Source organism: Dendroctonus ponderosae, unplaced genomic scaffold (genome assembly GCF_020466585.1).
Source record: "Dendroctonus ponderosae isolate FM_Combo_2020 unplaced genomic scaffold, Dpon_F_20191213v2 Dpon_F_20191213_2, whole genome shotgun sequence".
Lineage (NCBI taxonomy): Eukaryota > Metazoa > Arthropoda > Insecta > Coleoptera > Curculionidae > Dendroctonus > Dendroctonus ponderosae.
In genome coordinates, this window is record NW_026018165.1 from 7896632 (window position 1) to 7912371 (window position 15740).

At 31.6% G+C, this 15740-nt stretch overlaps 1 protein-coding gene across 1 annotated transcript in view; it reads left to right on the forward strand.

Moving 5' to 3' along the window:
• The window catches only part of LOC109537802, a 67581-nt gene that overhangs the window by 391 nt on the left and 51450 nt on the right, over positions 1–15740 (forward strand). The gene's annotated exons all lie outside the window — the stretch shown is intronic.

The following is a 15740-nucleotide window of genomic DNA, read 5'->3' on the forward strand; positions in this document are numbered from 1 at the left end:
AATGATTGATGCAAATGCACTAAATCCTCTCTATAAAATAATTGTTTGGTTCGGTAATAATTATTTTATTTGTGAGATGATTTTCATGTGTATTAAGTAAAATAAAACACTAGTACCAAATACGGCGATCAGCATGTTTATAACCAGAAAGCAAGACAATAAGAAATATTTTTTTACAATTATTTGTTTGCTTATTCACAATTCAATTTTTATAGAAGAAACAGATCGGGGACCTTTGGAACAGTTACTTAATTTTTCTACTGCTCTTCGTTATAGAATGGTCTTTCTGTAAGCTTATTTTTTGTAAATAATATTTATAGTTTTACTTTATTGAACGTTTATTGTTGAAATAATTTTGTTTGACATTATTCCCATTTATCTACATCATTGTCGATATAAAAATTTCCTAGGATTAATGCAATATTTAGGTATTCTTGTTTAATAAAAATACCAACGATAGGAAAGAACAGTTTAAGATATTGAATATTTGATCATTTTTAACTTATCTTAATAAATCATAGCAAATTTTGTCTCGCAGCAAAATGATTGAATATTCTTTCAATCAATCAAACAAGTTTGATGTAAATGTAATACTGTTTGATTGATTTTCATCCAGTGTGTACACACCAACTTCTTCTTCTTGTTGAATATTCTTTGCCTTAACGCAGAGGTTGCTTTGCTTATTACAACGTAAATCCCAACTAAAACGATGCTTTATCGAAATTCTTATGTTGTTACCAACTCTCTTAAAAGGAACCCTCGAATTTGAACTCGTCCACTTATTTAACTGGATTTGAAATTTTAACCTTGTAATTTGTTAGCACAGAGGTCTTCACATTAAAACCCAATAATTTCTTTTATTTTTACAACAAATTCATGAAACTCATTCATTTTTTGTATTAAAATGCTCCAGCAAAATTTTATTAATTGCGAAATTTGGCTCTTTAAATTTAAAAATTATTTAATTAATAGCAAATTAATAACAAACATGTATAGCGCTAATTGGCCGGGATAATAACTATTGACGTCACTTTGCCTGTGTAATGTAAGCTATGTAAAGTGCTCATTCCTCTTCGAAAGTAAAAGTCCAAGTGATTTAAGTCTGGCAATGTTGGTGGCCATTTGATTGCCCGATTTAGCATGCTTTTCGAATTTCTACCTGTTTAATTTATATATTGTTGCCTTTAAATTTACCGGCTTAAATTGTATCAACATATTTATATAATATTTATGTATTTATGCCTATAATTTTTTTTGTTTTGAAACATTGAAGATCTGAAGAGTTTTCTAGTTTCTGTTGTTCCTCGAAAAAAAATCATAAAATTGTCTTGATGATGTTAAGCAACTAAACCTGACCAGTAATCTTTGAGGGTACTAAAATTAAAGTTGCCGCAGATTTGTGAAATAAACTTGGAAATTGCTACAGGATTTCTTTATACAGAGCACCTCTGTTAAGATGGATTAACTGAAGTAAAAACGGCTTTAAAGATTATCTTTCAAATAAAATTCTCCTTTATTATGGCATGATTAAGTCGATGAAAGGAATCAGCATTTAAAACAAATTAAAAAATCGACTTTAAAGCGATTGTTGGCCTCATTGATTAAATCAATGGCTTCAAAGCCAACCATCAGGCAGACGATCTAATTGAACTGAATTTCATTGACCCCGTTTTGTTTGAACTAAAGCAATTTATAATTTGGCAAATTCGCAACTTCAGCCATTTATACGATGTTCTAGTTTAATTATACACACCTTTTTCCATCGAAACACACCACTCGTGAATGTAAAAATAATTTTTATGTTTTTGAATAAAAAAAATTGCAAACATCAGACGGGTTAGTGAACTGAAAGCATTAAGGGGCTGCGAAATCGCTACTTAATCTTATTGAATTTGAAACCAGAATGTTTCATTTAATATGGATTCTGTGTTTTTTTCCGAATTTGAACAAATACGTTTTCGTGCTATACGAGCCGGTTTTCAATCAATTTAATTTTGGGCTTTCTGTTGATAATTATTTTCGCCTAGTGGAAAAATTAGATTGTAATAGATTCGTAGTATTTTCGTAAATTTATTAAATTAAATATGTAAATTTACAATTTTGTGTATTTTTGGATGAAAATTTAGCCACGCGCTTTGCTTCTTAAAATAACTTGAAAACGTTGAAAACTGGTATTTTCATCACTAAATACTTTGGAAAAGCTTAACATAAAATGAAACTGCCTGTGGTAGATATTCGTGCCTATAATCCAATAAACTAGCACTTATTGCCTTTCCAACAACTTTATTTAATAAATCTATCCAGAAATCGATTACATAATTTAATTTATTTTTCTGGATACACTAATGTTAATTTTTTGTGACTCACTATACTATTTTATAGAAAAAGCTAAACACAATTTTGATTGCTAATGGGACTCGCACAGTTTCCCCATAAATCAGCAGTTTCGTTAAATAAAAATGTTTCATACATTTACACAGGAGGAGAGTTTTATACATTTATACAGAGCGAAACTCTAAGTTTTAATAAATTCGGTAAATCAAAAATGGAGTTTTCTGACAATATTGTCAGACATTGTCTATTAAATTAAAATTACGGATTGTTTTGAGTAAGAAAATTGTATACAGCGTGTTTAAATTTGGAGATCTGATATCATCGGCTATTGCCTGAAATTTATTTTTCCGTTCCGTTTAGAATATTGTCATTTAGTTAATTTAGGATATTCAGGCATTTTTTGTGGAATTTTTAATATCTTTTGATCTGCAAGCGTACACTAGCTTATATATATTTTATACAATAGTTTTTATGGGTCCTCAATGTTTTGATGTTTGGCCTTAAAAGCTTTGGGTTTCAAGTAGCTGTTCCAGAATAAGCAGGAGTTCATATGTGTTAAATCCGGATATGTCGGAGGTCATAAAGGGTCCTCTTTGGCCCTTTGCGTGGAAGTTTTTACTTCAGATGCTCACGGACATGTCTTAGAGTCTTGTTAAAACCAGATTTTATATTCGGAAGATCAGCTTTCATCCAGACAAAAAAAAACAGAGTAGCAAAATTCGGAAATAATTCTTGCTGCGAGAATTGGGCATTTTTTGCAAATTTTCTGCCTAGCAGATTCATCATTTCTTCGCAAAACAATATTTATTTCGGATCATCTCCTTAGAGTAGTAATATTTTATTAGGAAGGAATTTTATGAGGGTAACTTCGAGTCCCCAACAAATCGACCACGCCTTGTCGATGAAGAATGTATCTTAAATTACCATTTTTATAAACTGTTCTTCAGTCTCACTTCTGGTACTCAGAAATATATTTACTGATAATTTTAAATCGAAACAATCGCTTTGTACATTTTAGTTTTGTGTCGAGAAAATATTGAGGTTTCTAACCTTAAATTGAAATTGGAAAAAGCGGAGCGTTTCGCTTTATTTGCCTTTATATTTATTAAACACTAATACCAAATGCACGCAGATCTTAGGAAAAAAGCGCCTTTAAACTAAATAAATTCAATGCGAAAGCAGATTTTAGCGGTGATCTGCTTTAAGATAAAGCTTCGCATCCATTTCTTTAATTCCCTTTCGAGTTTCGACATCAGTTGATATAATTCAGAAAGAAAAGCGCAAACTTTCTCTTTAAAACATTTTGATTGATAATTCCAATAATACATATCAGGATTTCTTAAGCATCTATGTATTTTGAGTTGAAATCCAATTTTAAACCGCATATTTAAATATTGGTTATAAATTTAAACGAATATAAAAATAATGAAACGTTAGGAAATAATCGGAAATTTCATTTTTAATATTGAGACGAGATTTCGTTTCGAAAAAACTAATTGTGTGTTGTACCATTGATTTGTCAGCTGATTTTTTGTCTCAATTTCGAAAATAAGTGACACATTTCCTGACACCTTGATTGATAGGAAATTGAGAGTGCTGGTCGCTAGACGCATGATACTATTAAAAGTTATATTTTAATAAAAATCAGGGTCAAGTTCTGATACTCGGACGTAAAACTGGACTGAGATGGCGGATTTTGCTAAAATTATTTTTCAATTTGGGCTTGCGTTTGTCTAAGCAACCTAATTTTACATCTCATGCTTCAAACAAATGTAAGTACTAATTGACTGATTTTCTGGTTTGTTTTAATTTATTTGATTGATCATGAAATTGAGTGTTTTGCAAATTATTATGATTAATCCAAAAGTGCTTGCACGGGGGCCTTTTTTGGGCGTTAAACCATTAACAAAGATGATACAAAATAATTTTTAAAATTGGCCTGTAAAATTTCCAAGCAGATATCATATCGAAAGCTTCCACGTGTTGAAGCGAATGTGAAATTCAACTCCTTGGCATCGGATAATCAAAATGTGTTGCCAATAGCATCAGTTATTGAAAATGTCTTTTTTTAAAAGCAGCTGTTGTTTCCTGATACAATTTCAAAACAGCGCGTCAGGATTCTATAAATTATGGAATATTATCCAGCGATTTTCTCCATCTTTGCTTTCTTTTGTCGAACACATCCACCTGGCTCAATCTGCTGACGCACGCACAAAAAAAATTCTCCAGCCAAACAATTGTATATAATTCAGCGTGATTTATAACGTAAATTAAAATTTGGAAGTCTTTATGATTTTTTTCTGTAGCAAGTAGGTGGAGAATCCATAAACTAATAGGAAATAAAATTAGATCAACTGTATGTGGGTTTGATAATATATCGTTAGGCAAAAATGAACACTTTCGGATGATTCCATTTTTTTAATAGGTGTAATGCTTTCACAGCCTTGTCTAGTATCACGAAATTATCGTTTTATCTGAATTATTGCAAATGTAAATATGAGAATGAGAACTAAAATATTGCAAGAATTTGCCAATTATGGAAAACCACTGATAAATTAAAAGTTTTCCTTGAAAAACTGGTTCGGAAAAGAAATTGCCGTATAGCTTAATCTCACAGATCATCAAAGCAAAAAGTCTGCAAAACTCTTGAGCTCGACTTCGATGTAACCATGCAGGCATGTGATGAAAGTAAATTCAATGCTCTTCTTCAATCGGATTGATTTAATAAAAAATCCATACCAATTAAGGATATAGTAGAAAACAATCAGAACAGACCACTTTTACTTGGCTTTGTTGAAAAACTTGATCGGCTGGAGATATCTTCGGTCAGTTTGTTTCTATGTTTGTTTACGCAATGTCGTAAATAATCAGAAAGTTAAATAATAATAAGGTGTAAAAATAGTAATATCTTGTTTTGCATTTACGGATTCGCTATTTATTCTGGGGTGAGTTGTGGCTTTTATAGGAACTAGATTATGTTGAATATATGGCCAGATGTTCGCTCAGTATGGTTAAAACTTACTGGTTAAAAGGATGTGGCAGGAATGAGTCTGCTAAGCAAATATTTAGAATTTTGAAACAATCACAATCACACATACACCACAAAGTGCTTAAATAGCTTAAATTTTAGATAATTAAATCTAAGTTTAGCACGCATGCATTCACACTTAGATCCATAGAAAGCATTATAAATCGATGGGTTTTTTCCTATGACTGACACTAACAGAATGATATTTTTTTCTGATTTGTAGATAGTGATTTGAATTATCTGTTGGCTAAACAATGATATAATAAATCATATCTAATATATCCCTTAAAAAAAATTTATGAAGATTTTGAAATTTTCAAAATTTGTCATAACTTATCAGTGGAAACATGAAAATATTTGTATTCTGTTATAACAATAGGCGTGAATTGAGGATTAGGATTGTCACTCACCTGACAACAATAATTTGAAATTGGATTGGAGTGCCAGATTCAGATTATCATGTGAAGTGTATAAGATTTGTTCTGGGATTTTTATTCTGGTTCGTTTTAATTTGCTTTGGACACAAATAAAAATATTTTTTTTGCAATCAAAATTGCTGACTGACTCAAAATCTATCGAGTGTCTTCTGAAAGATAAAATCACATTTTATTTGTGGTAGTTTTATGAACTATTTTATTTTAACAGTCAAATAATCAATTTTACGTTTGAAATCTTAATAAATTTTATTTTGAATTTATATAGCACATGTATTCTGACTTATTGTACACGTGCAGTAGTTTATATCAAAACTCCAACTAAGTAGGTTTGGCAGTAACTAAATAAATATCTGTAATCCAAAGCAACGTCAAGTCTATCAAAACCATTTATTTACGCATGAGTTAAATGTTTGAATCATCAAAGGCCATTTTACAAAAATTATAATTAGCATTTAAATCCTCTAGAATATTTGCACCGTGTTAGCTACACACATTATTATTATTATTCGAGCTGATTCGTATTTTTAATATTTTTTAAAAATATTTCTCAATATCCAATACCAAGCTTAACCTTAATTTTTGATACTCAAAATAGATTTCCAACTTTAATTAGAATTTTCAAAGTCAACCTCTTACCTTGTTGGAATCGATCTCTTTGAATTTAAAGCTTCGTTATCCCGCTATACCCCTATGTCATAGCCAGCGGATCGGAATAATTCATTGAATTTTTATAAAAGTTTTTTTCCATAAAAAACATGGACAAGTCGAAAAGTCTCGAACATTTCTTCGATTAATTGCCCTGTCTAAAATCGGAAACTTATGCTTTCTCATTACATCAATCAAAAATCATCAACCACATTTATTAGCTGTGTTTCACTCTAACTAAAATATATTCATCTTCATTCTCTGATTTTTGGAAAGCATTGAAGTGGATCCATAAGGGCCTGCACAAACGTTTTCGTCTTCCCCCTGTAGCTCACAGAATAAATTTTTTTAACCGACCTAATTTGATTTGCCATGTAACTTTTCCATATCTGAGGAATTGTTCGAAAAGATTTTTTTTTATTTTTTCTAAAATGTTGGTGGTTTGCGATTTTTTGTAAATTTTACCTTTTAATTTTTTTTTCTCGAAAACAAAGCTTGCTATCGACAAAAGTTGTTTTTTATAAAATATGGGGCTTATCGGGCACTATCAAACAGTGAAGCTTTCATAGTTTTCAAAAAAATCGGGAAAATATGGTTTCCAAACAACTTATCGAAATTTTCCCCAATTTTGTGATGTCAACTTTCTGTCAAAATTTGACATGGAGTTGATTCGTATTTGTCTTAACACTAATTGGTGTAAATTTCAACCAATTATAATGTAATTTGACAAAGTTATTCAATTTTCAAAATTTCCCTTCCATAAGGGCCTGTACGAACTTTTTCGTCTTCCCCCTGTAGCTCCCAGATGATTTTTTTGACGATTTTCTGAAAAGTTTTTCTTGGGACGTCGGAGATACTTCTCTGAGGCTGTATTTTACTCGTAAAGAGTTACACTACAACGTGCAATAAGGAAAATTTCATTTTCATGTTTAAACATTAAGTTGATAATCAGGAATTTATGGAGCGCAACGCAAAGTGTGGAAAATGCTTAAAGGGAGGACTCTATAACATCTTCAATAAAATAGAAGCAGAACAATGGCCAGCTTACATCAAAAAACTCTATGGTGAAGGGAATAATGAACATACAATAAACGGGGAAGAAGGAGAGAAATAAGAAGAAGGCGACAACGAACCAACCATAGAAATTGCAAGCGAAGAACTCAGGAATCCCACAGGAAAATTGAAGAACAGAAAAGCGCCAGGGCCTGATGGCATGCGAGCACCAAACCAATGGAAAACAAGCATTACAATACCAATGTACAAAGAAGGAACACAACACTAAAATTTCTAACGAAGATAGTCGCAAATAAGCTCACTAAAGAATATACAATAAGTGAAGAACAACAAGAATTCCGGCAAAATAGGTCAACAATAGATGCAATTTCCATAGTCAGACGAATTGACGAGAAATCAATTGATTATTACAATCCTGCTTACATGTTTTCCATTGATTTGCATTGCCATCGCGTCAGATTAGGAGATGTGCTCAAATTACTTACAGAAGATAACCAGCCGAACCGTTTAGTAGAGGTAAGAAGAGACACAAGCACAGACAATAAAACTAAAATTAAAGTCGAGGATGAATTGACATCGGAAGCAGGCATTAAATCTGAAATTCGTCAGGAAGATAGCCTAGGGCCACTCTTACTCAATTTATTAATGGCCAAAATTATAGAAGAAACAAAAAAAGAAGGCAAGTAATAGTAGTAGGTTTAAAACAACGGCAGAAGCCTACAATATGCAGATATCAACATTTAAAACCAAATCGATCTTAGTAGTAAAGGAACCTAGACGATGCAAAATCGTAATTGACGAAGAAATAATCATAAGTTTTAAATTTGAAAATTTCCACAGTAACATCGTGCTAATTTAGATTATTCTTATCGGTTGGTTATCTGCATTTATTTGCATAGTTTGTAGATGTTTCTATGTTAATAGATATTTGTTCGAAAAAATTATACTGCCATAAACTCTAGATTCATAGTAAGTAAAACACACATGAAAGATTAACGTGATTATTAACAACATTTAGTGCAACATTAGCTGCAACGTGCAACGTGCACATTTGATGCATTGCATGCTGCATTACACGCTCCGCCTCTAGCCTGTACGAGGCTTAAAACTTGTAATGAACTATCACACTTTCGCAATGAATTATGATTGCTATTTAATGAAATGGCCATAAACAGGGAGATTTCAATCCCAGTCAGGCTATATGACTGTAACTTATCAGATTGTCACAGAACTTGCATAATGTTCAGACAATAAAACATCACTGAACCATCTGTGACTCAAGTTCATACATGAACACAGATTTGAAGCCAAGTGAAAATAGAAAACTGGCCAGCCATAAAATCGAACAAATGAAGAATTGGGTGCCTTGGTTTTTAGCGAAACCACTTATTTGCGCACTAAACTGAAAGGATAGTACAAATAACAATAAATTTTACTATGCTAAAAGTTAAATCATAATTCATGTCAATAAGAGAAATATTTCATTCTAAATAAGCATTTGCGGCTTGCAAAATTCATAATTTTCAGTCTATGTGTAATTATAAACGCGTGCACAACAAGAAAAAAACTAATAATTCAAGCAGCATCTGTGCAATACAAAAATTAAGACCGCATAGGAAATTACGCAGATAATATATAGTAATTTTCATAGATATTCTTCCCAGAATAGAAATTAAATTGCCAATAATATACTGAGTCAGCAGGCTTGAATGTATTCTGTATATTAACTAACGACGGTGTTTGCATTAGAATTATATAAACATTTATGACACCTTGGGATTCACTGATTTAACAATTTAGTAGCATTTGTATTAGGTACCATATGGGATAACAAATGATTTCGTTAAACTTTCTTCTTCCTGAAACTTTTACTTTCATTCGCTTTGAATTGTGTGATAATGAGCAGATGCCCATTGACTAACAGAAATAATAAATTTCAGATACGTTTACTTAACGCTCTGGCCACGTTTATTTTTTCGTTTCAAATAACATTTCTTTGAATATCTTTAGATGCTTCCTACCACAATTGCGTTTTTTACCTGAAAACTTTGAGGCTTTGGTTTCAGGTCAAAGACCTATGAAGATGATTCTTAGAACATGCACAAACTTGCATACTTTGCTTTTTTACTATGAACATTATTGAGAAGGTCTCTTAAAGAACTGAGGGTTTCCAACCACATGATCAAAAAATACTGCCATATTTTTTACGCAATCGAACAATTGAACTTCTTTATTTATTTAAAAGAAAGAATGGTGTGTTACTGCTTACTCCACTACTCTTCTATGTATGGTTAGATTGTATTTATTATTTTTTAAATATCGGGAGAATATTACAATTAATATAATGAAAATTGTGTTCCAATTATTTCTAAGCAAGACTCGTGTTTCAGGATAAATTGTTTCTGCTTTAAGTGTCTTAATACCAAAAAAAAAGAACTTGTTTCTAGGACCTCAAGTCTATTCAGTTTTTGTCTATTAATCTGTTTTGTCCAGATTTGTTTGATCTGGATTGATTTTTAATTTGAAACATTCATATTTTTGGCAAAAAAATGTTTTTTTTTATTTACCAATTTTGCGCGTATAGGAATACGCACTATTTCAATTGTATACAAATAATAATACATTTATGAGCAGCAGAGTTACATGAAATAAAATAGTTCAGTAGGTATAATAAATATTTATAAAAAAACTACTATCTAAAACCATACATAAAAAGACAAAGCAAAATGTTTTAAAATGCGTTTAAACTAGATTAATTTGTTAGGCTTCTTAATATTCGAGCGATATTAATAACTCGAGCAAGCCGCTATACAGGGTGATTCACAACCTTATGGACACAGAGCAGGGGCGTATAGAGGACCTCAAAACAAGTCGAATTTCCATTAAAGTTTTTTTTCTCAGGTCCATGGTTAAGAAGATAAAGATAAGAAGTTAAAGTTTCAAAAAATGTTTGGTATTTTCTCTCTAACCCCTACAGTTTATGATATATTTTGCTCAACTTTTTAACGCAGGCTAATTTTTAGACCCTTTACGCGTAGGTTTAGGCGACTGGTTGTGAAAATCTATAGGGTGTTATTTTTTCTAACCGCATAACCCCTTTTACCCCCTGAACTTTTTTGTGGTGCGGCACTGACTTCCACCGAACAAATTTTTGAATTTGTTGTTCAATGTTAGAATCTTCTGATCCCTTACAGTTTGTTCGTATCTGTCTTCGTTTTCGAGTTATTTGCACAAATATAAGTCGTTTTGCATAAATTTTATTAATATTATATGTATTTCCGTAACTTATTTGGCTGAAGCAATGTAGAGCGCATTGTTTCGATTCGAAACTTAGTTGCGTTCGGAGAATGACTTAAAAAATATTAACATTTGTATTAACATTCACTTTATTAAACTGTACTGTTGTAATAGAACAAACTGCTTGTTCGATTGCCAGGCGTCTGATCCTCGTTAGGTCCAAAATTTTTATTCGATAATGTAATTTACTTAAGCAAAATAACAAACAATTGGAATATTAGCAGATGAAATGTCTTGTGAGTCCTAATCAGGGCGACAACCAGCTAAGCGCTGCCCATCGACATTGATTTCTTGCTGCAGGAAGTTGTATAAAACCTTCTTAAAATATACCTTGCCTAATTGGCTTTAAAACTTTTCGAAAACGCAACTAAAAAAAATAGCACAGTTATGCCTGCAAAATAAAATATATTTGATATTTAATTCCCTCATTAGCGGTAATCTGAAATTAACTGTCGTAAATATTGTTGAGGAGTCGCTGCGGGATGTTAATTTTAAGTACTAAGGAAGGATGTGAGTTGATGCTTAAAGTAATTGGAAAAAGAGGTAAATTAAAACTCCATAAACGTGGTTCTGATTAAGGAAAAGTGACTGGAAATTTGGCATTATTGTTTCCCATAAATTCAAAGTTAATGCGCGTTTCAAAGATTTTCTTCTAACAAGCATGCATTGATGTATACAAGAACACCCATGTTGCGCTTGATAAAATGAGGTTTCTTGTCGTGGCATTATACCTTTGCATACAAGATAAAAGATCACTGACTGACATTCAAATAAGGTCATATTGCCGGAATTGCGAGCCTTTTGCACTTCCCAGAAATTTGTGAACTAGATAAGCAAAGACAATATTTTGCAAGTGCATGCGTTGGGATTCCACGTGTGATGATAACAACTTTTTGCTGAAACAGTTAAAATGTGAAAAACCATTTCCCAGCAACAAAATACGGCACATCTTTTAGCAGTATATTTTTGTATCCTGTACACTTACCAAAAGAGGTAGATTTTTGTGGCCATTTCTTCAAGCTGGCAAGATTTTTCGAGTTTTAGGGCGGACTCTAATAAGATTTTTCTTTACGTTTTACAAGCACGAGTGATTTGCATCTTCACAGGTAGTTTGCTTGAAACATTGCACTGTACTGAAATCTCATCAAAAATTTCAAGCCGCTTGTTTTATTTGTATTTGGTTTATTTTCAAAACAAATATTCACTAGTCTTTGACCAAAGCTTTGTTGATTCCGAAACTTTTTTCCACTGTATATAAAACTAACTTAAAATAGGTATAAGTTATATCAGCTTCTAATGAAACAAGTTCACGATTTCGTTCAACTTAAAAACTGTATTCAAAGTTCTCACCATTAATTTAACGACCCGTTATTAGAAAATCGGTTTTCCCTGTTTGTTGCTACAGCCTGCTTGATGTGAAAAATTTGAGAAAGTATGATTACTTGCGATTTTTAAACTTTTCATAAAACCTCAGAGAAATATATTGCAAGGGTTTAGATCTGGCGACTTTAGCGGGCAAGATATTGATCCATTTCCGACAATTCACCTATTAGCAAAAGTGGCTAATAGTTTCTTTCTAAAATAGTCAGGGGCTCTATCCTGTGACCGAAGAAGAAATCAATTGAAAATTCTTGCCCATACATCGACACGGGAAACCGGTAAGGAAAATATATTCATATTTAAAATAAATTCGTAAATACCTATATGAAAAATATCTGCATTTCACCATCAAGGAAACAAAAAATATATTTTATTGTTATTTCAACCTTGCTTCCGAGATATCTCTTTTATGAAACTGTATTAAACAGTCACAATAAATCAAAGAGCAAATATGCATAAAATTATGACGAAATTCCCCTCTTATTCTTCTCCCTATCAAAATTTTGCTTTCATTGCCACATCGGATGTTAAAGCATGCGAGAAAGAATTCGAGGAATTTTTCTCTGAGCCATCAGGCTGGCCGGTGATTAATCTCGGTTTCAGGTATTAATTTTTATTGAAATATGGATGGAATGATGTCACTTGTGCACCATGATGCATAGTGCAATAATCTGTTACAGATTTTAAAATGTATATACTATAAAGTAAGCGCTACAAATTTAAAGTTAAAAAATTCTTTTATTTTCACTGCGATATAGTAACGAACCAATTTTTCAAAAATAGTAAGAAAAAAGTAATGGAAATTAATGGCAATAGTTGTCATGTTTCGAACGTACCAAGTTTTGAGGTTTTAAGTAACACATAAATAAAACTTGAGAAAAGTTTTTCTAGTGGTACAATTGAACGCTCTCTAATGTATGTATACAAATAATCATCCGTGTTATGTTTACAAGTGTTAAGCTCCTTAATACAGTTTTACAATCGTTTATATTCGCTTCATTTTAGGCCTAGATACAAACGACGCTTGACATTACTATTGGCTTATAAGAGAAAACCTTGCTTGTTGTACTCGTATAGGATAATGCTTGTTTGTTGTATGTGTAGATCTTTTTTGTTCTCCAGTTCTTTTATAACTAGGCTATTTTAGAAAAATAATATTCAATATATATTCAATGCGTGCAAGATCAGTGAACTCTGTGATGTAATTTTTGCTGAATTTTAATGCTTCGTTTAAGTAATTCAATAGTGCACCATTTCTCCTTAGTCCGATCTAGAATATAAAATTAATTCTAAATTTATTCCATATTATGCCATTTGGTTGGTATTTTCACTATACCGTAATATTTAATCAGTTGCAAAAAAGCGAAAGCTTCTTCTAACCACACGATCGATCTTCGTAAACATTCCCTTAAAGAAAAATCGATGGTACCCCACCCAGGAGTGTGTCGTGTGTAAAATAAATTGACCATTGTCAGCTTCCTTATGGTCGCACTAAAATAAACATCAGCGTAAAAGTAAAAGTCCATTAAAAATGATCCTAAGGACGTGAAAGTGAATCCATGAAATCGAACATCATCGTTTTACAATAATTTTTGCATTAACGGTCATGACTTGAGTAGCAAGTTTGAAATTTAAATGGCTTTGATTAGATGAAAGGAACTTATATGGATATTGTTACGCTTTGATATATTCTAAGGAGTACTTGGTTTGGACGAGGAATAGCAACGTACTCAGTACATTGGCACCAAATCAGGGTTGCGTGTTTTGATTTGGATAAAAAGGTTTTTAATATCAAGAATTCTTTTGTAAGCATTTTAGTTCACTTTCAGAATAGAAAGTTTATTTTGCATATTTAGCACAAAAATGTGATCTGGATCAACCATTCAACGACGATTATTTAAATTGGTTTTCAAACACACTTTTCCTTTGTTTCAGGTAAGTTTGCTACTTCCACTGGAATTTAGCATTCAATGCAGTGGTAAGTTGTTAGGTAATATTTATAAAACTCGTCAGATTTAAGGCATAACAAGAATAGCGTTTGCATCGTTAATAAAAATTTTAATTAAACTTCAATAAATTAGCTTCAACGAAATTATTAATATTTTAAATAGTCACTAATTTATCTGCACCTAAACATAAAATTCTTATAATTTTACCATCCAAAGATCAGTGCGTATTCAACTGTCTTTAATTGCAAGAAACAATAAAACCAAACACGGACAACATTGAGTTTCGATAATTGATTGTTCAGTGGCAAAACAAATCAAGATTCTACATTTGGAATTAAAGAAATAAAAAGTGAAGAGTAAAAAAAATTTCAGACAACAAAGCTGGAGGCCTGAGGCGCGTTCTTCTGGTGGGGTTAACGATTTTTTCAGGAAGTTGGTCAAACTTATATTTATCTCTTTTCGTTATATTTGTTAAAGCGAGAAACAGTGGTGCTAAGCGGTTTGAACAACCCATCGAATTAACATGGGAGTTTAGACGAGCAGAATGCAGCTTATTTGCTTGCTTTCAAGATACCATATAAATGGGTTTAAAACTGTTGATATTAAAGTGGAAATTTATCTTTGTTGGAATGTTGGAAACATTATTTTTCCATCGACTATTTTTGTAAATTAGGCAAGTCACATATTAGCCATGTTTAAACTTCAGAAAACGTATTATCATACAGTTCTATCTATCGAACTTTACCAAAACTCACTGATAAATCTTGTGTTTTTTCTGATAAACTTTTGAAAATGACAAATTATGTTCTAACCAAATAAGTTATACAATACTTTGCTAAACAACTCATTTCTTTTCCTACATCCTCAACAATTCTTTTCTAATCAATTTTTTATTCATAAAAGCTCTTTTATCTCATTAAAAATTGGTTCCAATTCTTTGAACGTCTGCTAATTATTGAAGTGCTCTGCAGTTTCCGTACGTGCAGCAGAAAAACAAATGTAATTGCAATAGATGAAAAATATAAAATTAGTTAATTTTTATATTGTTGTTCCAACAAAAATTTTGCGGTGTTTCAGATTTACTTCAAATTTTGAAAGTAGGTATTTGTCTGATTTATTGCCATTTTTTTTAATTTCATGCGCGGTAAGCTCTGACTGTCTTCTAATGCTTGTAAAATTTTATTAGGCAGCATTAAGTAATGAGCTCAAAAACTGCGATTAAAAAAATGCAAGAAACTTCAAAGAAACTGCAACAAAAGTTTGCAGTTGAAAACTGAAAAGAAGAACTGACAAGTACCGCAGAAACTGCCAGAATATGATCGGAAAAAGGAGCATTTTCTAATTTGAAAATTTGGAATTTACGAGCATATGTTTTTATGAACTTTTCTATTTATTTTTGAATAAAATTGCCAAATAAAACACAGCGGTATTCTTTTTTGTTTAGCTTCTTTCAAACGTAAATAACACTGTATATTACCGAATTAATAAACAAAATTTAAAGAAATCTATGGCATAGCGTAATTGTTACTTTGTTGAACAAAATTTTAATGAATGTTGTCTTTTCCGATGCACAAACCATTACGTACAAAATAAAAATGTCAAAGCGGATCATTATTTGCCAGAATTTCTCTAGACAATTTAACATTTTAGTTTAAT